We start from the raw sequence: 15,235 nt of genomic DNA on the forward strand, positions 1-15,235 counted from the left end.
AGTGTGTGTGGGAAAAGGTGAAGAACTTACAGCACATATTGATCAGAGACTTAGCTAAAATAGATCAAGCCTATAGGCCTCAGTTTTGGCTTCTCTGGAGTCACGTGATTTTAGATAAGGCTTGGACTACGTTCCATTGTCCAACATGGCTGAAGAAGCTATATATCATCTTGTCTACTACATTCCACTGACCAACCAGGGGAACAGTAGACTTATATAACCAATCACAACATATAGAGGGTGGGATTTTGGAGGTTCTTTGTCTGAAATGTATAAAAGCTGTAAACATTTTCAAGGCTCTGGCACTATCCTGCTGTGAAATTTGGCTCGCAGACCAGGATGGGGTCTATTTCTCAAGATTCTAATAAATAATTCTGCTTTCTATGAGTGATCTCAGTAGTAGTCAATTTGGGTCTTTTTGTCCCAAACAAGTGAACCTTCAGATACCCAATGGATCTCTCTTATGGAACATTTTTCCTAATTCCCTTGACAGTAATAATTTGTTCTTTTCTTTTCTCTATTTCTCCAAATTATATTATATCTATTTATATTTTTAAAATATTGTACTCCTGCCCCCTCCCTTTTTCCAAGAAAAAGTAAAATGTAAACAAAGTCCTTGAGAACAGTAACCATTTTCTCCTTTTTGTCCTCTCAGTAAATCTAGTATCATCTCATACTCACAGAAGGTATTTAATAAAGTCTTGTTTTATTGAATTGGAAGATAAGTCAAAGAAGCTTTTGAAGGAGTTTGAATGTTGTGAAATGCTTGACCCTGGGCATTCACTTCATTTGTGAACACCATAGTACTACTGTGCATTTTACATTGCCAGTCTCTCCTAATTCCTAGATCCTCAGAGAAACCTCTAGCCACTGTCTTTTGCAGTGTATAAACCAATTTTATCCAGCTTTCCTCCTTCTGAAGTCTTCAGGGGTCTCTGGCCACAGTTTCACAAAGAACTGTAGTTTAAAAACTGGTAACATGCTAAAGAACATCTATGTGACCGCTCAGAGTCTTTTATTCACATGTTCACATCCTGCCCTGACCTCTTGTTGACTCCCAGATGAAGACCAGGTTAAAGAGAGACCCACATGTTCACAATCTGCCTCCAACTTCCTAGCTACTCTCAGGTGAACATCAGGTTAAAGAGAGCAACTTCCTCCTCCATAGAGCTTAAATAGGGTCTATGATGTCACAGCCAATCAGAGAAGGAGACAGTTCCATTTAGAAGCTACCTCAATATGGCTAGAGTTCCCATCCACAATGCAGTCTCTTTTAGCACACAGAAGTTACTTCCAAGGCTCTCAATCATTTCCACTTGTTTACCTCCTGGTTGCACTGAATGTGACCTTTGTCCTTTGACCCTTACAGAATGTGATGATAGATATGAAGAAATCTATATTAAAAGCCTGCAACTGAACATGAATTAATGGTAAATCTAAGATAGGAAAAAACATTGTTTAGATAGTCAATAGACAATGAATTAAATAAAGCAGAGAAAATTCAAAGTATTGGATTGATGTTTGTGATGGTAGAACTGTATATGTCTTGGCAAAAAAGAGATTTAGGTGGAATCTCTTAGTGTTATTGTAAGGCTTTGGGGACTCTTGTTACTTGTATAGTTTTCATTGTATATCTGGATTTTCCTGCATTATATGCTTGGCAATGCCAAAAGCTTTCAGAGGTCTCAGATGCAAAAAAAAAAAAAAATAATAATAATAATACAACACAAGGCTTTTTGCACCTTAACAGGATCCAGAGTCCTGTATACTGCATTGTGCATTGAAGCTCGAAAAGTGGGTATCTTGAGAAAAAGTGTTATATAGCCAACTCTAGTCATTCCATTCCAAAGAAATGGAATTAGAAGTTAACATAAAAACACAGACTAAAGGATGGATTAGGAAAAAAAGAAACAATAAAGAAAAGCCCAAATGTATGTCCTGTAACTCATGTTAAAGACCAAGATAAAATTAAATAAACATTTGAAAACTGTGAAATCTTGGATCTTTTAATCTCCTTCTTTAGTATAAGCTTTTTTGTAATGCTTCATAATAAATCCTCTTCTTCTACTTATGTCAGTACTTCCTTACATTGGAGAAATCAAAAGGATGATTTTTGTCATTTCCCATGTTCAGGTCCTAAAATAACCACTAAAGTAAGATATCATAAGATTACAGATTTAGAATTTAAAAGGACCCAGATAATCCATCTATTATTTTATAGATGAGGAACCAAGAGTTGCAGAGGCAAAGTGACTTGTCTTTACTAACACAGGTAAAGAAGAGCTAAACCAAAATTCAAATCCAGCTTTTCTGTCTCCAAACCTAAGCTGTTCTGCATGTAATTTCCTTGATGCCTAAGGTATCCAGTTTAAGAAATTAAGTAACTTTGAAAAAGTTTTTCTACAAACAAAACCAATGCAGACAAGATTAGAAGAGAAGCAGTAAATTGGGAAAAATTTTTTTTACATCCAAGGGTTCTGATAAAGGCCTAAATATATAGAGAACTGACTCAAATTTATAAGAATACAATCCATTCTTCAATTAATACATGGTCAAAGATATAAACAGACAATTTTCAGAAGAAGAAATTAAAACAATTTCTAGTAATATGAAAAAATGCTCAATCACTATTGATTAGAGAAATGCAAATTAAGACAGTTCTTGTGAATGTTAACTCTAAGCATTTAGAATTAATGTTTCTAAATTTGTGAATTTTGTGAATTGCCCTTGTTCTGCATTCAAAAAATTGCCAATGTTTCCTAATTCCCAGGCCCTCAGAGAAATCTCTGGTCACTGTCTTTTGCGATGCTTAAACCAATTTTACCAAGCTTGCCTCTGTCTGAGGTCTTCAGAGATCTCTGGCTATTATTTCATAGGAATGATGGTTTATATACACATTAGAGTGCTCAAGAACAGCCATGTGCAAACTCAATATCTTTTATTCATGTGTTCACATCCTGCCTAACTGACCTGCTGACTTCCACTGAACACAAGGTCAAAGAGAGTGACATCCTCCTCCCCACTACTTAAATAGAGTGTATGAGGTCACAGCCAATCAGAGAAGGAGATTCCTCCTGTTAAAGATAGGATCTCAATGTGGCCAGAGTTCCTACCCATGAGGCGGTCTCTATTTAATCACAGAAATTATATCCGGGAGTCTCAGACAAAGCCTGTTCACTTTCTGTTTGCACTTGTGTGTGACCCAATCCTTATAAATACTGAAGTATTACTATGCACAACTCAGATTGGCTGGATGACAGGAAATGATGATGAATGTTGGAGGGGATGTGGGAAAACTGGGATAGTCATATATTGTTGGTGGAGTTGTGAAATGATCCAACCATTTTGGATAGTAATATGGAACTTTACCCAAAGGACTATCAAACTGTGCATACCCTTTGATCCAACAGTATTTCTACTTGGCTTGTATCCCAAGGAGATCATAAAAGGGGAAAAGGATCCACATGTGAAAAAATGTTTGTGGAAGCCCTTTTTGTAGTGGCAAGAAACTAGAAACTGAGTGGATGCTCATCAGTTAGAGAATGGCTGAATAAGTTATAGTATATGAATATTATGAAATACTATTGTTCTGTAAGAAATAATCAGCAGGCTGATTTCAGAGAGCCTGGAGAGACTTAAATGAACTGATAGTAAGTGAAATGAGCAGAACCAGGAGATCATTGTACATGATAACAGTATGATTATACAATCATGACTCTCTTTAACAACAAGATGATTCAGGCCAGTTTTAATATTCTTGTGATGAAAAGAGCCATCTGCATCCAGAGGATTGTAGGAACTGAGTGTGGATCATAACATAGTATTTTTACTTTTTTGTTGTTGTTTGCTTGCATTTTGCGTACTTTTTTGTTTTCTTTCTTTCTGATCTAATTTTTATTCTGAAGCTTGATAATTGTGGAAATTATCTAGGGAAGGGGGCAAGGGCAAAGGGAAGGAGAAAAAAAATTAGAGCACAAGATTTTGCAGGGGTGAATGTTGAAAATTATCTATGCATATGTTTTGAAAATAAAAAGCTTTAATTAAAAAAAAAAAAACACCAAAAAAAGAAATTATGTAACTTTGTATAGAAGGTATATACACTAGTGACAGAAAATAATTTTGATGGATATTATGATTTTAGAAAATGTCTCCTTTTTCATCCATGTTCTGAAGAATCTAGAACATCATGATGTCTTTATGGATTCCTGGGGTGGAGGGAAGCATTTCATTTCATCTTCATCCTTTTCTTCTTTCTCCCTTTCCTTCCTCATGTCCCTTACATATAATTTGTCTGTCCAAAAAAATAAAAAGAAATCAATTAAAATTAGGGTTTGGGGACTAGATTCTTTCTTCCTTCCTTATTTATGCTATCACTATTTTTGAAAAGCTCAGAAAATTAAATTTTTTATCTCATGTAGTTTTCATTTATGAGTTCATGAAAGATAACCTCTGAAAAAACAGACTTTGACAAAGACCATTGGGATTCAAATAAAGGTAAGTGACTCTACCTTTTAACCCAAATAACCCTGGCACTCAATGACTGACTAAAAATCGACACCAATTCAAGCTTCACTTTGTTCATTGTTAATGTTTTGATAGCTCAGAGTGAATATAAATAGCAATTGTTTCTGTTCTGGTCAGAAAATCTGAGGGTCTTCCTTCCCTTCACGGATACTTTTATAAAGGCAAAATAGACCATCTTCTACCTCAATTCTTACCTAACTTTTAATTACTAGGTAGGTGTTGCATCAGAGAAACTGAGATCTGGGAAAAACCTTACTTTAAAAAGTCCAAGCTCCAGTCCTACTGCATTGAGGGCCATTATCAATTATCCCGGCCTATCCCTTGCCACTGGACTCAGATGATCCTGGAGAAGAGAGTGGGGCTGATGAATTTGCACAGCTCTGCCTCAGTTAAATCCAGCTCACAAGTCCAAATATCATTCTTCTGATGTCATTGTCCTTTTTTGAGGATAAAGGAAGAACCACAACAACAATTTTAGAGCTTGTACATTTTCTTAGAACTATTATGGTTTAAGTAGCCTTGATATGATAATAATTCCACAGGTTAACTTCTCTATTCACATACCAGTGTCTCAGAATTCTTAGTTTTCCTTCATTGTGTAAATTAGGCACAACTTTCTTCAGGTGATCATTTCTAAAGCCTCCAATTGTTATTTCTCTCTCCCTGAAATTATTTGCATATTCTTTATTGTATTTAATCTTGTATAACTTATATCCTTCCCAATCAAACATCAACTCATTGAAGGAAGAAATTATTTCTTTTTTGTCTCTATGTGATTAAGACAGTGACTTAAATACTGAGTATTTAACAAATAGTTGCCAAATTCAATTAATGGACTTAAGGTTTATAAGAGCATTTCCAGGAGGATTAGTCTTTATGGTCTAAATTCATTTGGAAATTTCAGCTTTTTTAATTTCCTTGAGCATGAACAATAGATTATTTTTTTAAAATGTAATTTTAAAAACTACTCTGTAGTACACAATGAATTGAAAATACATTTTACTTAAGTTGAAAAAAGAAAATCCAAAGGATCACAAAAGTAATTTTGGCATTAGCATTTGATATTTAGAACCTTTACCAATAAAGCAAGTCAGTTAAGGGAATTCTGGGCTCTTCAGCTGAAGAAAAGTGAGGCTTCCCCCTTAGATCAATCAATATTGTTTACTTCGTACTATACCAGTATATAGTTCCAAGTAGTATAAGTAGTTCTCAAATGTTAATTCTTTATAAGTACCTTCAAAGATTATGCTAAATAACTCCCTAAAAATGATAAATGATCTTTAATATCAAAGAAGAATCAAAATTATTTTAATGACATGGTAACTATAAAAACACGTCATTGGTATTTTATATACTCTTTTGTTGTGGATCATAAGCCTTCTAGGACTCGGCAGCTGATCTTCATGATTGGTTGTGACTGAAAATACTTCTTATTATGTTACTAATCCTTTAATAATCATCATTTCTGAAGTTAGTGATTCTAGTTATTAGATAGTGGACACTACGATCCATTGATGGGTCTATACACAAAACTTTTCTGGATTGGCAAAATATCCTAGAGTTTATGTTCTTATGGAAGAAACAATACAACACCTGTTCATGGAACTGCAGTGGAGAAATTGATTAATGAATTAAGGAGAAAATGGAACAGTATGAATTGGCATTGTCCCAGTGACAAGTAATAATTATAATAGTTTGTATGTGTAGGTATATCTTAATCTAAATGTGCCTCAGTTTCTTCAACTGTTAAAAAGGGGATTAATAATAATACTTGCCTTCCAGGGGTATTGTGATGATCCAGTGTGATAATATTTACAAAGCACTTAACATTTAGGCAGGTATTTATTCACTTGTTCTGGTCATATTTGATTCTTCATGACTCCATTTAAGGTTTTCATGGCAAAAATACAGGAGTACTTTGTCATTATTTTCTCCCACTTATTTTATGGGATGAAGAGATGGAAGCAGATAGGGTTAAATGACTTGCCCAGTCTCACACAGCTAGTAAGTGAAGACAGATTTGAATTTGGGAAGATGAGTCTTTCTGACACCAGGCCTGATACTCTAGTCACTGTGCCATCTAGTTTTAGCTGCCTATTAAGAACTTAGTAAGGATTATTTCCCTTTTACTTTCTTCCCTTGATTTTTTCCTCTTTCCTTTCCTTCCTTTCTTCCTTCTTCTCTGAACTAGCACATTAGCATAATAAAATAGAAAGAACACTGGGTATAGCATACAAGAATCTAATTCTCAAACATAATTATGTTATTTACTACCTTATTTGACCTGAGACAGTCATTTACATTTTATGGTAGCTGGTAGAGTTGAATTAAATGCTTTTTAAAACAATTAATATCATGGGAGGATTCTGGGAAGATGGCTGAATAGGTTGATAAATTTCAAACTCTCCAGATTTCTCCCACAAATAGAAAAATTTGTGCCTTAGGGAAAACATAGATTGGTGAAAAATTAAGAAGACTTGGGGTAGAACAAGGGTCCTCTTTATACAAGATACCTGGAGATGATCTGAAGAAAGACCGCAAGCTGGGGATTAACTTGTCTGAAATGCAAATACTCTGGGTGAGCTTTGCAGAAATCCCAGGTGAGGACCCTTGGGACCAATTGGATATAACTGGAGCCTGAGCAGGAACCACAGAGCTACTTACTTCCCAGACTATTTGTGGAGGTTGATTTGAGTCTAGGAAGATTGAGTGAACCTCAGCTGATTGGAAACATTAGGACCAGTTGTGCTGCTGAGACACAGTCCTGGGGCAGAAGGAACTCAACCCAGTGAGGCAGCAGGGCAGGCATGCTGCTGGCTGTGGATACTTGTGGAGATCTTGGTTTTGGGCTCCTGTTTAGAGTAGAGAGCTAAAGTGAAGCTAGAAGCACCATTTTCCTGCCCCATGATTAAAGCTATTTACACTAATACTTCTCATTTGAAAAAAAATGAGCAAGCAAAGAAGAAACAATTCAATCATAGAAATTTACTATGGGAACAGGGAAGACCAGGGTTCATCTTCAGAGGAGAACATTGAAGTTTTTTTTTTAAGCTTATTCTATCTCAAAGATTAACATGAAATGTCTACCAGCCCAGAGAGAATTTATAGATCTCAAAAAAAAAAATTAAAGATCAATTGAAAGATATTCAGGAAAAAATAAAAATAAAAACATCCAAACAAAAGAAGAAAATTACTAGAAAAAGTTAATCAACTAGAAAAGGAGGTACCAAATACCAAATCTCAAAGATGAAAATAATTCTTTGAAAATTAGAATTGGTCAAGGGGAAACCAGTGAATCTATGAGAGACCAAGAAATAACAAAATAGATTATAAAGAATGAGAAAATAGAACAGAATGTGAAACATTTTATAAGAAAAATGACAGATTTGGAGAACAGGTCAAGAAGAAAAAATATAAGAATAATTGGATTGCCAGACAGTTGTGACCAAAAATATTAATTTTAAAGAACTTAACATAGGCAAACTGTTTAAACAGACACATTATTTGTGGTTTTTATATATAAATAGATTTATATTATATATTTAAAATTCATAACAACAATAGGACAGCTCAAAAGAAAGACTGTCAGAGTTAAGATAAAAATAGTAATCACATTATACAAATGGGGTACAGAGGAAGAATAGATACAGAGGTTTTAAAGTGGGGAGGAGAGTTTGTAGTTCTGAACACCTGCTCACATTGGGAATGAGTTCAATAGACAATGCTACATATATACATATATATGTATGTATATATCATGAAGGATATAAACCCCCCCCCCCAAATCTATAAAGGAATAAGGGGAAAGGGATGGGCAGATGGGAAGGTGAGGGAAGAAAAGGGAGGAATCCTAGGATGGGGGAAGGTTAATTAATAGGGAGGCAAATTATGGACTAGAATTTAATTACAGAGGAAGCAGGGATAGAAAAGATGTGTGTGTATGAAGGGGTATGTGTGTGAGTGTGAATATGTGTGTATATAACTATATATATGTATACATAAATATATATTAACTGTAGCTTGCTTGGGGGTGGTGGGAGATATGAAACGGGGACAAAGAACAAAGTAAATAAGGTGAGCATCAGAGAAACAGAACAATTTACAATGAAGTAAAGAAAAACTGGAAATTTATGAATATAATTTCTTCTACATATATATGTACTCTTTTGAATTAGTAATTTGTCTTTATATAATTTGAATCCTCCCTGAGGACATGTGCTGGACACATGGCAATGTTATCTTTTGTTTAGATTTATTTTGCTTGTATTTCTTTTCTGCTTTTCTTTCTTTTTTTAAAGTCTTTTTTTTTCAAATAAAATAAATTAAATTAAAAAAAATAATGGTAACTATTTCCCAATTACTTGTAAAGACAATTTTAAACACTTTAAATTTTTTGTGTGTGTGTTCTAATTTTTCTCCCCCTCTTCCCTTCCTCCATAAAACACGAAGCAATCTGATATATTTTATAGATGTGAAATCAGGTAAAATATATTTCCACATTAGTCATGGTGTAAAAAGAAGAAACGATAAAAGGAAATAAAAAACAAAAAGAAAGGTGAAAATGGTATTTTTTGGTCTGTATCCATACTACATCAGCTTTTTCTCTGGATGTGAATAGCATTTTCTTTGGGAGCCTTTTGGAACTGTCTTGGATCATTGTATTGCTAAGAATTAAGTCAATCATGGTTGCTCATTGAAAAACATTACTGTTATTGGGTAAAATGTTCTATTTCTGCTCACTTCATTCAGTATAAATTCATTTAACTTTTTCCAGGATTTTCTGAAATCTGCTTGTTCATTATTTCCTATAAAACAACTTTCTCAGCCCTAATTGATGACATCCCTTTTATTTCCAAACACAAAAAAAGCTTTACAACTTTCCAACCACAAAAAAAGTTGTTATAAATATGTTTGTACATGCATAACCTTTTCCCTTTTTTATGATGTCTTTGGGTTACAGACCTAGTAGTAGTAATGCTAGATCAAAGGGTATATATAGTTGGATTGCTCTGTGGGCATGGTTTCAAATTGTTCTCCAGAATGGTTATATCAGTACACAACTCCAACCAAAATGCCCTAGTGTCCCGATTTTTTCCACCTCTTAAACATTTCTCATTTTCCTTTTCAGCCATATCTGATAGGCATGAGGTGGTACCACAGAATTGTTTTAATTTAATTTAAATTATTTCCCCAGCTTTCTGTTTCCCTTCTAATCTTGGCTTTTGTTGGTTTTGTTTGTGTAAACCTTTTTTTAATTAAATGTAATGAAAATTATCCACTTTGCTTTTCATATTTCTAAACAATAATGATTTAGAGAATTTCTTTATATGACTATAAATAATTTTGATTTCTTTATTTGAAAACTGTCTGTTTATATACTTTTACCATATATCAATTTGTAAATGAATTGTAATTTTATAAAGACAAGTTTTCTCTGCTCAGTTTCATATGCGTTTGAGAAATGGAGCCTTTGTCAGAGATACTTGTTGTAAAAACAATTTCTCAGCTTTCTGCTATCCTTCTAATTTTGGTTGCCTTGGTTTTGTTTGTGCAAAACCTTTTTTAGTTAAATATAATCAAAATTATTCATTTTGCATTTTTCAATGCACTCCATCTCTTGTTTGGTCATACATTTTCCCCCTTTCCATAGATCTCTTAGATAAGTTATAATTGTTTTCCTAATTATCTCATATATCATAATTTATGTCTAAATCATGCCTTTATTTTGAACTTATCTTGGTATATGGTGTGAAATATTGGTTTTCCTGGAAGTTTTTGTCAAAAAGTTCTTATCCCAGAAAATGGAATCTTGGTTTATTAAAGTATAGATTAGTCTCGCATCCTCCTCCCCACTTATTCTTGTGTACTTAATTTATTCCATTGATCCACTAAACTGTTTATTAGCAACACCAAGCAGTTTTGATAATTGCTACTTTATGATGTAGTTTTTTCCCCTGAGGTAATTGGGGTTAAATGACTTGCCCAGGGTCACACAACTAGGAAGTGTTAAGTGTCTGAGACCAGATTTGAACTAAGGTCCTCCTGACTTCAGGGCTGGTACTCAATCCACTGCACCATCTAGTTGCCTCCTTTATGATATAGTTTTATAATTTTTTCCACAAACCCTCCAAAATTTGTCACTCTCTTTTCCTATCATATCAGCCAATATTAGAGATGTGAGATGTTACCTGAGAGTAGTTTTAATATGCATTTCTCTAATCAATAGTAATTTAAATTATCTTTTCATATGACTATATATGGCTTTAATTTCTTCATCGAAAATTGTCTGTTCATATCCTTTGACCATTTATTAATTGAGAAATAACTTTTATTTTTATAAATTTGACCCAATTCTCTATAAATTTTAGAAATGAGGCATTTATTAGAAACACTGGTTATTAAAATTATTTCCCAGATTTCTGCTTTCCTTCTAATCTTGGCTGCATTGGTTTTGTTTGTGCAAAATTTTAAAATTTCATGTAATCCAAATGATCAATTTTGTATTTCATAACCTTCTGTACTTATTCTTTGACCATAAATTTCTCCCTTCTTCACAGATCTAGAAATAGATTTATTCTGATAAGTAGACTATTCATTGCTCTCCTAATTTGCTCAAAGTATTACCCTTTCTTCCTAAATTATGAATACATTTCAACCTTGTCTTGGTATAGGGTATTAGATGTTGGTCAGTGCCTCATTTCTGCCAAACTATTTTTTAGTTTTCCCAGCAATTCTTGTCAAATAATGAGTTTTTATCCCAGAACTTGGAGTCTTTGGGCTTATCAAATAGTAGATTTCTATAGTCATTGACTATTGTATCTTTTGTACCTCTTCCACTTATCACTACTCTATTTCTTAGCTAGTACCAAATGACTTTGATGACTGCACTTTATAATATAGTTTTATGTCTAATATAGTTAGGCTACCTATCTTTGCATTTTTCATTAATTACCTTGATATTCTTGATCTTTTGTTCTTCCAAATAAATTTGATTATTTTTTCTAGCTCTATAAAATAATTTTTGATAGTTTGATTTGTATGGCATTGAAAAAATAAATTGTTAGGTAGAATTATCATTTTTTTTATATTAGCTTAGTCTACACATAAGCAATTGCTGTTTTTCAATAGTTTAAATATAACTTTATTTATGTGAAGTGTTTTATAATTGTATTCATAGAGTTTTGGGTTTTGTCTTGGCAAGTAGAATCTCAAGTATATTATATAATTGACACTTACTTTAAATGGAATGTCCCTATTGTATCTCTTGTTTCTGAATGTTGTTGGTAATACATAGCAATACTGATATTTTATGTGGATTTATTTTATAACCTACAACTTTGCTAAAGTTGTTAATTGTTTTTCACAATAGCTTTTTATTTTCAAAATACATGCAAAGATAGTTTTCAACACTCACCTTTGCAAAATCTTGCATTACAAATTTTTCTTCCTCCATTTTCCCCACTCCCTTCCCTAGACAGAAAGTAATCCAATATAGGTTAAACATATGCACTTCTTCTAAATGTATTTCCAAATTTATCAAGTGCACACACAATAAATCAGATCAAAAAGGAATAAAATGAGAAATAAAAAGCAAGGAAACAACAAAATAGGTGAAAATACTCTTTTATGATCCATATTCAATCCCCAGTGTCGGCTTTCTGGATGCAGATGGCTCTCTCCATCACAAGCCTATTGGAATTGTCCTGAATCAATTCATCGTTGAAAAGTGACAAGTCTATCACAGTTGATTATTGAACAGATGGGCATTCAGTAAGTTTCCAGTTTCTTGCTACTACAAAAAGGGCTACTACAAACATTATTGCACATGTGGGTCCTTTTTCCTTTTTAATAATCTTTTGGATACAGGCACAATAGATATTTCGCTGGATCAAAGAGAAACTCTGGTAGAGTTTGATAATCCTTTGGATATAATTCTAAATTGCTCTCCAGAATGGTTGGATCAGTTCACAATTCTACCAACGATATATTAGTGTCCCAGTTTTCTCACATCCCCTCCAACATTCATCATTATCTTTTCCTGTCATCTTAACCAATATGAAGGGTATGTAGTAGTACACTAGTAGTCAGAGTTGACTTAATTGCAAGTAGTTTTTTAATCGATTCTTTAGGATTCTGTAACTATAACATCATATCATTTGCAAAGTGATAATTTTATATATTCATTGCCTATTCTAATTCCTTCAATTTATTTTTCTTCTCTTATTGCTACAAGTAATATTTCTAGAATAATATTGAATAATGGTTTTATTTATTGTTTCAATAGTTTTCTTCTTTTTAATTTTATTGCTTTCTCCTTTGATATTCAGGATTTTTAAACTGTTGTTTAATTGGGAATTTTTAATATATTATTTTTAAAACTTTTTAAGTTGCATGCCTAATTCATTTTTCAGTTCATTCTCTATTTTATTGATATGTGCATTTAGACATGTAAAATTTCCCAAGTATTGATTTGATTGCATTCTATAAGTTTAAGTATATTCTCATTATTGTCATTTTCTTTGATGATATTATTGATTGTTTCTAGTATTTGTTATTTGAACCACTAATTCTTTGGGATTAGATTATTTTGTTCCCAATTAATCTATCTTTCCATGACCTTTTATTAAATATAATTTTTACTGCATCATAATTTGAAAATGACATTTATTGTTTTTGCCTTTCTGCATTTGATTATGAGATTTTTATGCCCTAATATCTGATGTATATGCACACTGAGAAAAAGATATGTTTCATTGTGCCTCTCTTTTTTTCTCTCAGAACAATTCTTTATGGCCCCAAACTTTTTTATATCATCACATCAAAGCCAATTTATACCCACACCCTCCTTTTATATAATTTTCTCACTGCTCTAAGGGAAATAAAGTTCTTGAGTTACAAAAATCATCTTTCCATGTAAGATTCAAGCAATTTAATCTTATTAAAACATTTTCTCCTTCCCTGTTTATCTTTTTTATGTTTCTTAAGTACTGCATTTGAAAATTGAATTTTCTATTCATCTCTGGTCCTTTCATCAAGAACACTTGAATAGCCTCTGCTTTACTGAATGCCCATTTTTTTTTCCCTAAAAGACTATGTTCAATTTTTCTGAGTAGTTGACTCTTAGTTGTAATCTATTATCCTTTGTCTTCAAGGCTATAATGTTTCAAGCCCTTCAGTCCTTTGAATAGAGGTGCTAAATCCTGTGTAATTCTGACTATGTTTCTTGATATTTGAATTAGTTTTTTTTTTTTCTGGCTGCTTGCAGTATTTTTTCCTTGACCTGAAAGTTCTGGAATTTGGCTACAATATTCCTTGAAGTTTTCATTTTGGGATTTGTTTTAGCAGATGAACAGTAGGTTCTTTCCATGATTATTTTAACTTCTGGTTCTAGGATATCAATGCAATTTTCATTAATAATTTTATAAAAGATAGTGCCTAGGCTCTTTTTTTTGTCATGGCTTCTAGGTGGTCAATTACTTTTAAAATTATTTCTTGAATCTATTTTCCAGGTCAGTTGCTTTTCTAATGTTTTCTTCTTTTGAATTGTTTAATTGATACTTGATATCTCATATAATCATTATCTTCCACTTGTCTAATTCTAACTTTAAGGAATTATTTTCTTTAATTAACTTTTGTACCCCCCTGTTCCACTTGGTCAGTTGTATATTTTAAAGACGTGTTCTCTTTTTTCAAATATTTGACTGTTTTTTTCATGATTCTTTTGAATCATTCTCATCTCTTTCCCCAATTTTTCTTCTAATTCTTTTATTTTGTTTATAAAGTCCCTTTAAAGGTTATCAATTTATATTCCTCTTTGAAGCTTTTCATTTTGACATTGCTGTCCTCTTGTGAATTTATGTTTTCATCTTCTCTAATTCCAATAGTCAAGGATCTTTTTTGTATCATTTTAAAACTATCATTTATTATGTGATTTTTAAACTATCAATTAAACAGGGGTACTGTCCAAGGTTCTTGTGCTGGAGGACAAGGATCTAATCACTTCTTTTTTGGTACCAAGACCTCCAGCACTGATGGCTTGCCTACTGTATTTAGTAGCTTGCTCTAGTCAAGCTGTTGTACCTGGGGTTTCAGGGCTGGTGGTTTGCCTGCTGTTCTGGGGCTGAAGGCTCACAGCTGCTCTTCTATGGCATGTACCTGCTGAGCCAGGAGCTCAGGGTCTCAGTTAATAATCTTTGCTGTGTCCAAAAGCCTCCTGGTATCTTGCTTATACCAGTGTAGGCCAGTGTAGGCTGGATTATCCTCCTTTTTATGTGAGACAGAACTTTCCTGAAGTCCTTTTAAGTTATTTTTGGCTGGAAAATTGTTTTATTCTATTATTTCATACCATCTTTTTGTGAGTTCTGTCACTCTAAAATACATTTACAAGCTTGATTTAATATTCTTTCTAGGCAAACTGGAGAGAGCTCAAGGCAACTTTCTGTCTTTTCTCTGCCATCTAGGCTCTGTCTCTGGATGATTTTTGAAGCCTTTTTCCACCCATAGATTCTAAATAATTGTTTCTTTTTCAAAAATGTTTTCCATGTCTCAATTCTAAATCATAACTGGTAACATATTATGAGAGTAATTATAGCTATGCATTTCTCATTTATCTTTATATTAATGGAAATTTTAATTCTTACAAAATTATGGTATCCAACAATTTACAATAATGTAGCATTTTGTGAAAATATTATTGTTAATGAAATGACCT

Source organism: Antechinus flavipes, chromosome 1 (assembly GCF_016432865.1).
Source record: "Antechinus flavipes isolate AdamAnt ecotype Samford, QLD, Australia chromosome 1, AdamAnt_v2, whole genome shotgun sequence".
Lineage (NCBI taxonomy): Eukaryota > Metazoa > Chordata > Mammalia > Dasyuromorphia > Dasyuridae > Antechinus > Antechinus flavipes.